This window comes from Pinus tabuliformis, chromosome J (genome assembly GCF_031772625.1).
Source record: "Pinus tabuliformis cultivar Carrire ecotype Pingquan chromosome J, CPIR1, whole genome shotgun sequence".
Classification (NCBI taxonomy): Eukaryota; Viridiplantae; Streptophyta; class Pinopsida; order Pinales; family Pinaceae; genus Pinus; species Pinus tabuliformis.
The window spans coordinates 531575890-531589504 of NC_142295.1; the positions used below are offsets into that span (position 1 = coordinate 531575890).

At 37.3% G+C, this 13615-nt stretch overlaps 2 long non-coding RNA genes across 4 annotated transcripts; both read right to left on the reverse strand.

Annotated features, from left to right (window-relative positions):
- Positions 1–3220: 3220 nt before the first annotated feature.
- LOC149228106 (uncharacterized) lies at positions 3221–4695 on the reverse strand. Of its 3 annotated transcripts, none has more exons than XR_016247186.1 (3): positions 4291–4695; positions 3986–4207; positions 3221–3875 (listed from the first exon to the last, which is right to left on the reverse strand). It is a non-coding gene; the product is annotated as an uncharacterized LOC149228106 (long non-coding RNA). The 3 variants fall into 3 exon arrangements; XR_016247185.1 differs by having other exon boundaries at positions 3221–3790; positions 3986–4184; positions 4291–4684; XR_016247184.1 differs by having other exon boundaries at positions 3986–4184; positions 4291–4682.
- Positions 4696–12330: 7635 nt separating this feature from the next.
- LOC149228107 (uncharacterized) lies at positions 12331–12886 on the reverse strand. The gene is made up of 3 exons (XR_016247187.1): positions 12639–12886; positions 12467–12532; positions 12331–12369 (listed from the first exon to the last, which is right to left on the reverse strand). It is a non-coding gene; the product is annotated as an uncharacterized LOC149228107 (long non-coding RNA).
- Between the last annotated feature and the right edge of the window lie 729 nt (positions 12887–13615).

A 13615-nucleotide genomic window follows, 5' to 3' on the forward strand; every position in this document is an offset into this window, starting at 1 on the left:
TGTCTCATCAAACATGGTTGGGTAGCTTTTCGATCCCCACATTTGATCTTCTATATGAATTCCATTACGAGCACTATAGAAAGATTCAAAATATGAAACAACTTCCATCTGTATCTTTGATGTAGTGTGTACCTGAGTATCATTGTTCCCCCTAATGTGCCAAATAGTGTTCAAACTTCTCCTATGATTTGCATACCTGTGGAAAAATCTTGTGTTTCGGTCCCCCTCTTTTATCCACAAAGGCCGACTTTTCAAATGCCAAGTGACCTCATGTATATGCAAAATCTTCCTTTTGTTTCCTTCTAGCTCCTTTAGCTTTTCAATAAGTGATGGGGAAGGGGTCCCTTTGTCCATAATTCTTCCAAATCATTCAATCTCCGCCACTATATGTTGCAAATCCATGTACAATGATTTTTTCTTCTACCTCTCCCATATACAGACCTTACTCTTTATGAATTGGAGCTTATTAGTGATGATTTACATAGAAGATGTACCAGGATTCGAAGCCACAAAATTCCAAGAAGTTTTGATCAATTCATTGAAGTCTTCATCTTCCAACCATACACGGTTAAATTTAAATGGAATGCCAAGTCATACCGGCTCAGACCACCATTGCAAAATAATGGGGAGATGGTCATAGATATAAGTTTGATGTACCCATGTGTGAAGATTCCCCAAGCGGTCTAGCAAATTTTCATGCACCAAAAAAGATCCAGCCTTTTTCTAATGTGAAATTCCCTAGATCTGCCATTATGCCAAGTGGGAGAAAGAGGGTTGGGCATGATTTCAATCAGATTATTTGAAAAAATAGCTCTTGTAGTCTTTTCGCCAGAGGATCCCTCTTGCAATGTATTCCCAAACACTCTTCCATAGACAAGGTGTCATTGAAATCTCCAACTATGATTAAAGAACCAATCTTTAATATGTCACTAGCTTCTAGTCGATTCCAGAAAGCAACTATGTCTTTATATGGGGCATATAGGTTTAGAAAATGAACTTGTTCGGCATGACCACGAAAGTGCCCAGTTAATCTAGCATGACCTCAGAAAAGCACCTTGAGTACTAGTAGTTGTGCTAATCTAGCACCACGGTTTTGTGAACCGTTTGAGGTGTTGGACCGAATAGGTCCAGTAGCATACCAATTGGCTTTACCTACTCATGTTAAAGTACATAATGTATTGCATGTATCATTGTTAAAAAAATATATGCATGACAACTCTCATATAATTGCTTGGAATTTGTTCTAGGCGGAGCCTGAAGGAGACTTCCTGCTCGAACCACTCCTTATTTTGGAGCAGAGGGAAACCGTGCTAAGGAATCGGGTCATCGCTCAGGTGCAGTGGCGACACTTTACGCTTGAGGAGTCTATATGGGAGAAAGAAGATGTGATAAAGACAACATATCTAGGGTTATTTCAATAGAAGTAATATACAATGAGGACGGTGTTAGTTTGAAGGGGTGGGAGATGTAACACCCCCAATGTAATTAAACAGTTAGATATGTTGTTGGTTACTATTGCTAGTGGTTAACTACGATTGAGACAAATTGACTATGTATGGAAATGAAGTTTTAAATTAATAAAGAAAGTTGTTGTTTCCATTACTAGAAATCATAATGGCTAACACCAAAGTAAATGATACTTGCTGGAACCTGAGAAGGATTAGATTCAATTTAAATTTCCTAAATTAAAATATATATATATGGATATATATTACACCTCAATGGGAGATAAATACTGAGGATAAAAGAATTGCAAGGAGAAAAGTAGGCTTTTGCTTTTGGAAAAAAAATACTGAAAAGCCTAGGCTAAGGGGATACAGATTCCCAGAAGGCAGGACGTTGCCAAGGAAAAATCTGTGAGAAAGATAATGTTAGATAAGCATTATCAAATCTTAGTATGGGTTACCAAGCCTTGGCAAGAGTACCAAAGCTTGGGGGGGATCATAGATGATTCAAGGTTGGGTGGAACGGTGTGCAGGCCATAGATTTCCTGTTTTGGAGTTCTGGTCAGAATATTTTATAATCTCTGTTCATTTAATAGTGTGGGTATTTATGTGATTTGAATGAAAATAAATCCATTAGTTAAGTTACAAAGAAGTAGTATTTATTATGAAATTCGTAGTGATTAGCACTAGTAAGCATCTGTTGAATGTTTAGAAATAAGTTGTGAAATTTATTGACTGATATAATGGTGAAACTCTTATTATACGGTTGAAAGTAGGAAGTATGTGGGTATCTAGTTTTACTGAAGAGAAATAGGTTTGTGTGGAAATATTATTTGAATACCTTGAAAGTGAATGGTTGCAGGTGGAAGGAAGGTATAATGATCTAAATGCACTGATAGCATGCATGTTGTAACAGGGAACTGAAACCATGCATAGACAATAAATGTTTTAACTTAATGCATGCATGCTATGGTAAATTGCAGGGAAGTAAATAAGAGATCGAATGTATTTCATTCTAGACGAAATTACGGAAAGGCAGAAAACTATGCATTTCATTTAAGTGCTTTTAATTAAGTGCATGCATGTAGTATGCATAGTTACACTACATAGCTTAGATTTAATGCAAGAAGAAGTTGTGCATTTCATTTGAACATTCACAACCAGATGCATGAAGACATTCTGTGTGTATTTAATTTTATATGTCTTATATGAGATGCATGATGAAATTTATGAAATCCATGTGAATATTTTTAATCCCTTGCAATCAATGAGTCGCGGTAGGAAATTAACCGAACAACTATTATGCTAGTTCGGCCTTGAATGGAGGTAAATATTGTGCATATACCAATTCATTATATAGCTTATGCCTTCAAACAGTAAAAATCTCATAGCAAAGTAGATGGAACCTATGCATGCACAACATACAATCTTGTAAGCGAACAAAAGAAGAACTCTACACTTGTGAGGTGTAAATATTTTAATGTATGCATACAAGTATATTAATTGTAGGAATTGCAAACAAAATAAATAGATATGGATGATATAGGATAATATCCTACACATTATTCAGAATCAAACATTTTTTATAGTATACTTCAAATGTTGCATGAATTGAAATCATTAACGAAGTCTATGAGAACTTGTCCATAGCGTGCATACCATAAAGATACCAAATCAAATCACTATACCGGAAAAATCAGATTAAGCAAGTGTTGCACAGTGTAAATATATTTATATTCATTGAAAAGGTAGGAGTATATATTTATCAACATATATTTAGTAACTAGATCTATATATAATTAGTCAGAACAACAAATTGACTATAAGGAGTCCTCAATACATGATTTAGTAAACTTGCAAGACTAACGCTATGCAAGGTAGATAAATATCAAAAGACCCCAAGTGAGGGGATAACTTTAGGGACTGCTTCAAATCATATTATAGTTAAATCCTGAGCCTACGACTCAGCTCTGTAGAACAACAAAACGAAAAAAAAGAGTACCTAGATTGATATTTTGTTGACACTGGAGAAGGCCAACACACTATTAGACATCCAACTGGAGTCTTGTAATAAAATTAGATAAATAGATAAAAACGAATGGAACCATAAAATCCTTCTTTTCAAGTTTATATATAACAGAACTCAACTTGAATCGAACCCTGGAGGGCATGCTGAGGTGTTGCTCCATTAAAAAAAAAAAAAACAGTGATGACATCCCCATGTCTATCCTACTGTAAGGCTTATCTTATTGGAAAATATTTAAGCAGAGAAGCAGTGAGGAAAATGCAATGTCGATATTCAAACTCCAGGAAGTGAGGGAGGTTGAAACTAGTAGAGCACCAACCTGGGATCATACATGTGATAGTTAGTGTAAAACAAGCTAGATCGCGCTAGGAATTGTAGGTTCAAACTCCAAGTGTAGAGCATACCTACGAGGGCAAATAAATTTCATGTTAGTCACTGTGAAATCATGCAGGATGGAAATAATTCCCAAATTAGAGCCATAGTGTGCCATTAATTAAAACGCAAAAACCCTTACCTGGAGGCCCTGTTGAAGTTGGTTGTTGACGCTCGCATGCATCCAAGCGAGGGAAGCATCGATTAGGTCTGCATATGTTAAGGGTAATGGATTAAAAATATCCTAAAACCTCAACAGATAGAAAATAAGTTGCCTGGATGTGGGGAAGGTAGAGCCCAAGCGCCATGAGGTTGCCAGCATATATCGACCTGGGCCACTCCTGCACAGATACACAAAGACAAGCTAACCAAAATCAAAACTTGGAAATGAAATGTGCCGAGTTTCAGAGAAGAAATGATGGAAAACAAAACCGATTAATAAATTACCTGCCACCAGTGCGAGGGAGAACATAACCAGGCCCCAAACTATCGTTGCACCCCTGTGGGTGCTCATAGTTGTTCATAACGGGTAGGAACTCACCAAAGAGTGGGTAATGAAACCGTGATTGTTCCAGATCGAGGGGAACTAGGTTTTTTCATGAGAAATGGAACAAGAAGAGGCTCTAAGTGATGCACAAATCCCCTAAATCAATCAAGAGACAACCTGGAACTTGACAAAGTCACAAATGTGTGCTTGGAACATAATGGAACTGTAGCCTCCACCAAGAAAGAATGAGGGTAAGGGAAATGGAAATGAAAGTGAAACTAGGAGGAAGAGGAAGTTAGGGTTAGCTCAAATGCACACAAGCTGCCGATTTGAAGCCAAGTGTAACCAACCTTAGTTCTGCCCTTGAAAATTGTAATATTGAATAATTGTGCCATCATGTGCCCGTTCACATGGGTTGTAATGACAAGTAGGTAGTGATATGGGTCAGTACGCACCTGTCAAGCTTAAGAGGAGTCAAGTGGAGTAGTTGGATTACCACCTAACAATTAAATGTAGTATAGTTAATACTTCCTCCCTCCATAGGTACATGATGTGCATACCTTGTTAGATGGAATTCAATTGCCAGATATGCAACTAGTACATCAAATCCCAAGGAGTTTGGTTGGTGGAAACAATTTAATGTAGATTGAGGTAGCTATGGTATATTTTAAATGAATAAGTCACATTCATGAAAAATATTACGAATATATGTGTTCTAATGGCATAATGGTGAGCGATAATAACCCTAATTATCTTGGACTATGCAATTTGGATGTTTAGAAAGAAAAAAAAAATCAAATGTGTGGTGTATGGTCGAGGTATGTTATGAATGGTATCAGAGCCCATAGTTCTACTTTGGAGCCTGAATAGGGACATCAACTTTAGTAATTGTGTGTGTAATATTAGATGTATGGTTTGTTTTTATGTATGTTGGGTGTTTGTCGGCAATTGTAGTTCAAGGTGAATATGGAAAAACTTCAGCTAGATAACACAAGGGGAGAAAAATTATGTGTAGAATTGGGGGAAGAGGGAAATACTGCACTATCCTCCCAACTGTTGGACATGGTGAAGACTCTGGAATTGGAGTTAGCACAAATCCATAATAGTAACGAGAGGCTTTTGAAAGCCAGTGAGGAACAAGAAAATTTAATTAGGGAGTGGATTGAGAAATCTAGCCACAAGAGTGTGGACACGGAAGGCATGAAGAAGATAGAGTCTGACAAGTCGAGAAGTGGAGGAGACTTAGATCCTGAGTCACCAAAGGTACACAAGAAACGGAGGAAGGTAGAGTTGCAAGGAGAATTTAGGAAGATCAAACCTCATGTGTTTGATGGAGAAAAAGAGGAAGATGCAGAAGCATGGTTGCTGAACATGATTAAGTACTTTTAGTTATATGAATATGAAAGTAACCTCAAGGCACGATTGGAAATTTATCAATTGCAGGGGAAGGCTACCCTGTGGTGGGAGGAGAGGAAAAGTGTTCATATGTTGGAAGAAAAGACGATTTTGTGGGAAGAATTCCATAAGCAATATAAGTCACAGTATCTAAGTGAGTGATACTACGATGACCGGGCTAAAGAATTCCATGAATTAAAATTGGGTCAGCTGACCATAGATGAGTTCGTGAATAAATTCATGAACTTATTGCAATACGTGCCCTATCTGAAAGATGAGAAAGCCAAAAATTCAACAGTTTTTTAACTATTGACTAGTCTCCTATAAGGAGAGAATTGAGTTTGATAACCCAAAGACCATGGACGAAGTGGTAAGGAAGGCCAGATTATGCTATCAACAATTTAAAATTAAGAATGAGGGTGGTAAGTCATGGAGGAATAAAGAGGGCAGTAGAATGGGTAGAAGCATGAAAAAAAGAAATTGATTTACCTAAAGAGCTTTTCTAAAGATCATCAACGAAAGAAGGGGGTGAAATGAGGGATACCCCTCCTGGCCCAATCTTATACTGGTTTAAGGATCATAGAACAGTACAAAAAAAAACTAGCAACGCCAAAGAACCGCTAAGATGTTGGGGATGTGGGGAGCCACATATGTTGAGAAATTGTACACACAACCCTAGATCTGTCCAGAACATAAAGGTGGTTCATGAGGCAACCACAGTTAATGATGTTTCAAGGAATATACCTAGGATCAGTGTGAACATTAGAGAATCGACAAGCTGAACATCAAGCTACCATGCTAGAAATTGAAGTTAACATTCTAAACCAACCCGTGTCTATTTTAATAGATCTAGGGGCTAGTCTAAGTTATATCAGCCCCCAAATTGTAGAAAAGTGCAATCTGAAAACAGAAAAGTTCATAAATGCATGGCTTGTTCAGTTAGCAACAAGAACCAAACGAAAAGTGACTAAGCAAGTGAAACAATGTCTAGTTGATTTTAATGGGTATACCTCAATAGTGGAGTTAAATATTCTTTCTCTCGGGTCCTATGATTTGCTGATAGGCATGGACTGGTTAGAACAGTAAGTTGTTGTTATAAATTGTTTAGAAAAAGCAGTGGCATGTGTCAGTATGGATGGGAGCACACGATTAATTAAAGGCAAAGCAAAATCGGTATCAGTCCGGCAGATTCTAGCATTACAGCTAAAAAGAAGTTGCAGGAAAGAATGCCAACTTTATTATAGTTGACTGAAAACGAAATTCTGGAGACAGTGCCAGTTATTAAGGAGTTCTGGGATGTATTTCCAAAAGAGATTTTGGGATTACCCCCATCTCGAGATATAGATTTCATGATCAATTTAGTTCTTGGAGTTGTCCCTGTGTCAAGAGCTCCATATCGTATGAGCACCCTAGAATTATTGGAGCTTAAGATGCAGCTACAGGAGTTATTGCATAAGGGTTATATTAGACCCAATGTTTCTCCCTAGGGGGATCCGGTACTGTTTGTAAAAAATAAGGATGGTACATATAGAATGTGTATTAATTACCGACAACTGAACAAGTTAACAGTTAAAAATAGATATCCCTTACCAAGAATAGATGACTTATTCGATCAAGTCAAAGGGGCAACGATGTTCTCAAAGATTGACTTGAGAATGGGTTACCATCAGTTGCGTATTAAAGAGGAGGATGTACAGAAAACAACCTTTAGAATGTGGTATGGGCATTACGAGTTCATAGTGCTCCCGTTTGGCCTCTCCAATGCGCCATGTGTCTTATGAATAGTGTACTTCACAAGTATTTAGATCGATTTGTATTATCCTTTATTGACGACATTCTGGTATACTCTACAAACAAGGAAGAACATTAGGAACATCTAAGACTGGTGTTGCAGACATTAAGGGAGCTTAAACTATACGCAAAAGACAGAAAGTGTGAATTTTTTAAAAACAAAATTCAATACTTAGGACATGTCATCTCTGAAGAGGGGTTGATGGTTGATCCAGAGAAAGTCAAATCCATTTTAGAGTGCCTAGTCCCAAAGAATGTATCGGCAGTGCGCTCCTTTATGGGAATTGTTGGGTACTATCGAAGGTTTGTGAAGGGGTTTTCAAAACTGGCCTACCCCATCACCTCCTTACAAAAGAAAGGAGTGAAGTTTGAATGGACGAAAATGTGTCAAGAAAGTTTCAGCAAATTAAAGGAAATGCTCACAACTGCCCCTGTGTTACGGATAATAGATCCCGATAAAGAATTCATTGTGTGCACAGATGCATGTTTAGAGGGTTTAGGTGGTGTACTTCTGCAAGACAATGCTGTTATAGAAAATGAGTCCCGAAAGTTGAAGAAACATGAGAAGAATTATGTTGTTTATGACTTACAATTAGCTGCAATAATTCATGCCTTAAAAATGTGGAGGCATTATTTTTTCGGAAAGAAGTTCATTTTAGTGACCAACCAGATCAACCTTAAATATTTTTAAGCCAGTAGGATTTGAATGCAAGGCAGACTAGAAGGTTAGCATTTCTTTGCGAATTTGAATTCGAAATCAAAAATATTAAGGGGAAAGAGAATAAGATTGTTGATGATTTAAGTCGGCATGCCCATTCTCTGGTTGCATACATAGGAACAAGCATAAGGACATATATTGAAGAATAGGTGAGGATGGTTGGGTAGCAAGATCCACAATATTAGGAGTTATAAAATAAAATACAACAGGGAGAAAAATCTGGGTATAGTTTCAATCAACAAGGATTGACCACTTACCAAAACAGATGGGTTATTCCCAATGTGACTACATTAAAACAAATGATTTTAGACAAGCACCATAAGAAACCATACGTTGGCCATCCAGGTACCAAAAGATGATAACCTCTCTTCGAAAACAATTCTTCTGCCTTGGAATGAAAAAATAAGTAGTTGACTATTTAGCAAAGTGCATGTAATGTCAACAGGTGAAAGTGAAACATCAACATCTAGTGGGGCTATTAAATCCATTACCCATTCCAGAATGGAAATGGGAATTTATTTCCATGGATTTCATAACCGAGTTATCGAGGGCTAAGTATCAACACGATTCCATTATGGTGGTAGTAGACAGGTTGACTAAGGCAACACACTTTATTCCAATGCAGTCTACTTTTAGTACTACACAAATTGAAAACATTTGCATGAGAGACATCTTTAGACTACATGGTATACCAAAAATGATAATATCCTATAGGGATGTGAAATTTACTTCAAATTTATGGAAGGCACTATTTGGAAATTTTGGTACTAAACCGAACTTCAGTACTGCCTATCATCTGCAGACTAATGGGCAAACTGAGAGAACGAATCAGATTCTAGAGGATCTTCTTCAAATGTATGTAATGGATAGACCTGCAAAATGGAAAGACTTTCTACGTTTTTCCAAGTTTGCTTACAACAACAACTATCAAGCATCCATTAAAATGAGCATGTTTGAAGCCATTTATGGTAGAAAGTGTCATACCCTGCTCAGTTGGAGTCAACCAGAAGATAGACTGGTCCTGGGGCTAGATGTCTTGCATGAAATGGAGGAGACAATGCAAAAAATATATTAGAACATTAAACCGCTCATGACTGTCAGGAGAGCTATGCAGATAAACAAAGGGCCCCTAAAGAATTCAAAATTGGGGAACATGTGTACCTAAGGGTTAAACCTCAGAAAAGCACCTTGAGTACTGGTAGTTGTGCTAATATAGCACCACGATTCTGTGGTTCATTTGAGGTACTGAACCGAATAGGTCTAGTAGCATAACAATTGGCTTTACTTGCTCATGTTAAAGTACATAATGTATTTCATGTATCATTGTTAAAAAAATATGTGGATGAAAGCTCTCATATAATTTCTTGGAATCTGTTATAGGTGGAGCCTGAAGGAGACTTCCTACCCGAACCACTCTGCATTTGGGAGCAGAGGGAAATCATACGACAGAATCGGGTCATCGCTCAGGTGCGGTGGCGGCACTTAACGCCTGAGGAGGCGACCTAGGAGAAAGAAGATGTGATAAAGACAACATATCCATGGTTATTTCAATAGAAATAATATACACCGAGGACGGTGTTAGTTTGAAGGGGGGAATATGTAACACCCCCAATGTAATTAAATAGTTAGATCTGTTGTTGGTTACTATTGCTAGTGGATAGCTAGGATTGAGACTAATTGACTATGTGTGGAAATGAAGTTTTAAATTAATAAAGAAATTTGTTGTTTCCATTACTCGAAATCATAATGGCTAACACCGAAGTAAATGATACTTGCCGAAATCTGAGAAGGATCAAATTCTATTTAAATTTCCTAAATATATATATATATATGTGTGTGTGTGTGTGTGTGTGTGTGTGTGTGTGTGTGTGTTACACCTCGGTGGGAGATAAAGACCAAGGATAAAAGCCTCGCAAGGAGAAACACAAGCTTTTGCTTTTGTAAAAAAAACATTGAAAACCCTAAGCTAAGGGGATACAGATTCCCAGAAGGTAGGACGCTGCCAAGGAAAAATCTGTGAGAAAGATAGTGTTAAATAAGCATTATCAAAGCTCAGTTGGGGTTACTCAGTCTTGGAAAGATTAACAAAGCTTGGGGGGAATGAGAGGTGATTCAAGGTTGGGTGGAATGGTGTGCAAGCCTTAGATTTCCCGTTTTGGAGTTCTAGTTAGAATATTCTATAATTGAGTTCATTTAATAGTGTGCATAATTATGTGATTTGAATGAAAATAAATCCATTAGTAGTTATGAAGAAGTAGTGTTTATTATGAAATTCGTAGTGATTAGCACTAGTAAGCATCTGTTGAATGTTTAGGAATAAGTTGTGAAATAAATTGACTGATATAATGGTGAAACTCATATTATATGATTGAAAGTAGGCAGTATGTGGGCATATGGTACTGAAGAGAAATAGGCTTGTGTGGCTATATTCTTTGAATAACTCGAAAGTGAATGGTTGCAGGTGGAAGGAAGGTATGGTGATCTAAATTTACTGATAGCATGCATGTTGTAACAGGGAACTGAAACCATGCATAGACAATAAATGTTTTAACTTAATGTGTGCATGTTGTGGTAAATTGCAGGGAAGTAAATAAGATATCAAATGTATTTCATCCTAGACGAAATTACGGAAAGGCAGAAAACTGTGCATTTCATTTAAGTGCATGCAGGCAGTGTGCATAATTACACCACATAGCTTAGATTTAATGCAATAAGAAGTTGTGCATTTCATTCGAACATTCACAACTAGATGCATGAACACATTCTATGTGTATTTACTTTTATATGTCTTATATGAGATGCATGACGAAATTTATGAAATTCATGTGAATATTTTTAATCCCTTGCGATCAACCAATCGCAGTAGAAAATTAACCAAACAATTTTTATGCCAGTACAGCCTCGAATGGAGGTAAAGACTATGCATCTACCAATTCACTATATAGCTTATGCATTCAAACAATAAAAAGCTCACAGTAAAGTAGATGGAACCTGTGCATGCACGACATACAATCTTGTAAGCGAACAAAAGCAGAACTCTACACTTGTGAGGTGCAAATATTTTTAATGTATGCATACAGGTATATTAATTGTAGGAATTGCAAACAAAATAAACAGATATGGTTGATATAGGATAAGATCCTACACATTATTCAGAAGCAAACATTCTTTATAGTAGACTTCAACTGTTGGATGAATCAAAATCATTAACGAAGTCTATGAGAACTTGTCCATAGCATGCATACCATAAAGATACCAAATCAAATCACTATACCAAAATATCAGATTAAGCAAGTGTTGCACAGTGTAAACGTATTTATATTCATTGAAAAGATAGGAGTATATATTTATCAACATATATTTAGTAATTAGATCTGTATATAATTAGTCAGAACAATAAATTGACTATAAGGAGTCCTCAATACATGAATTAGTAAACTTGCAAGACTAGCGCTCTACAAGGTAGATAAATATCAAAGGACCCCAAGTGAGAGGATAACTTCGGGGACTGCTTAAAATCATATTACAGTTAAATCTCGAGCCTACAACTCAACTCTATGGAACATCAAAATGAAAAAGAGAGAGTACCTAGATTGATATTTTGTTGACATGGGAGAAGGCCAACACACTATTAGACATCCAACTGGAATCTTCTAATAAAATTAGATAGATAGATAAAAACGAACGGAACCATAAACTCCTTTTGTTTAGGTTTATATATAACAGAACTCAACTTGAATCGAACCTGGGAGGGCACGTTGAGGTGTTCCTGCAAAAAAAAAAATAGTCACAGTGATGGCATCCCTGTGTCTATCCTACTATAAGACTTATCATATTGGAAAATACTTAAGCAGAGAAGTAGTGAGGAAAATGCAATGTTGATATTCAAACTCCAGAAAGTGAGGGAGGATCATACATGTGATAGTTAGTGTAAAACGAGCCAGATTGTGCCAGGAATCGCAGGTTCAAACTCCAAGTGTAGAGCATACATGTGAGGGAAAATCAATTTCATGTTAGTCACTATGAAATTATTTAGGGTGGAAATAAATCCCAAATCAGAATCATAGCATGCCATTAATTAAAACTCAACAACCCTTACCTAGAGGACCTATTGAAGTCGGTCGCTGAAGCTCGCCTGCATCCAAGCGAGGGAAGCATTGATTAGGTTCATAGATGTTAAGGGTAATGGATTAAAAATATCCTAAAACCTCAACAACTAGCAAATAAGTTACCTGGGTGTGGGGAAGGTAGAGCCCATGTGCGGTAAGGTTACCATCATATATTGACCTGGGCCACTCCTACACAAATACACAAAGACAAGCTAACCAAAATCAAAACCTAGAAATGAAATGTGACGAGTTTCACAGAAGAAACGACGAAAAACAAAATCGATTAATAAATTACCTGCCATCGGCACGAGGGAGGACATAACCAGACCCCAAATCGTCACTGCACCCCTGTGGGTGCTCATAGTTGTTAATAAGGGGTGGGAACTTGCCAAAGAGCGGGTAACGAAACCGTTACTCTTCCATGTCGAGGGGAACCAGGTTTGTTCATGAGAAATGGAGCAGGAAGAGGCTCTAAGCGGTACACAAATCCCCTAAATCAATCAAGAGACAACTTGGAACTTGACAACAAAGAAGGAGGGCGAGGGAAATGGAAATGAAATTGAAACTAGGAGGAAGAGGAAGTTAGGGTTAGCTCAAATGCATACAAGCCGTCGATCTGAAGCCAAGGGTAACCAACCTTAGATTTTCCCTCAAAAATTGTAATCTTGAATAACTGTGCCATCATGTGCCTGTTCACATGGGCTGTGATGACAAGTAGATAGTGATATGGATTTGCTATGGGTCAGTACGTACCTATCAAGCTTAAGAGGCACCAGGTGGAGTAGGTGGATTACCACCTCACAATTAAACGTAGTATAGTTAATACTTCCTCCCTCCATAGGTACAAGATGTGCAGACCTTGTCAAATGGAATTCAATTCCCAGATATGCAACCAGTTCATCAAATCCTGAGGATTTTGGTTGGTGGAAACAATTTAATGTAGATTGAGGCAGCTATGGTATAGTTTAAATGAATAAGTCGCGTTCATGAAAACTATTACGAATATATGTGTTCTAATGGCATAATTGTGAGCGATAATAACCCTTACTATCTTGGACTATGCAATTTGGATGTTTAGAAAAAAAAATGTGTGGTCTATGGTCAAGGTATGTTACATGCAAACAGTACCGAGGTCACACATGCCATGATCCATTCAATGTTATATCTCCAATCCAATCTTAGAGAGAATGAAATATAGAAAGATCCAATCCACACAGTCATAAGCTTTATGCAGGTCCACCTTCATGACAATCGCCTCCATTTTCTCCGTGT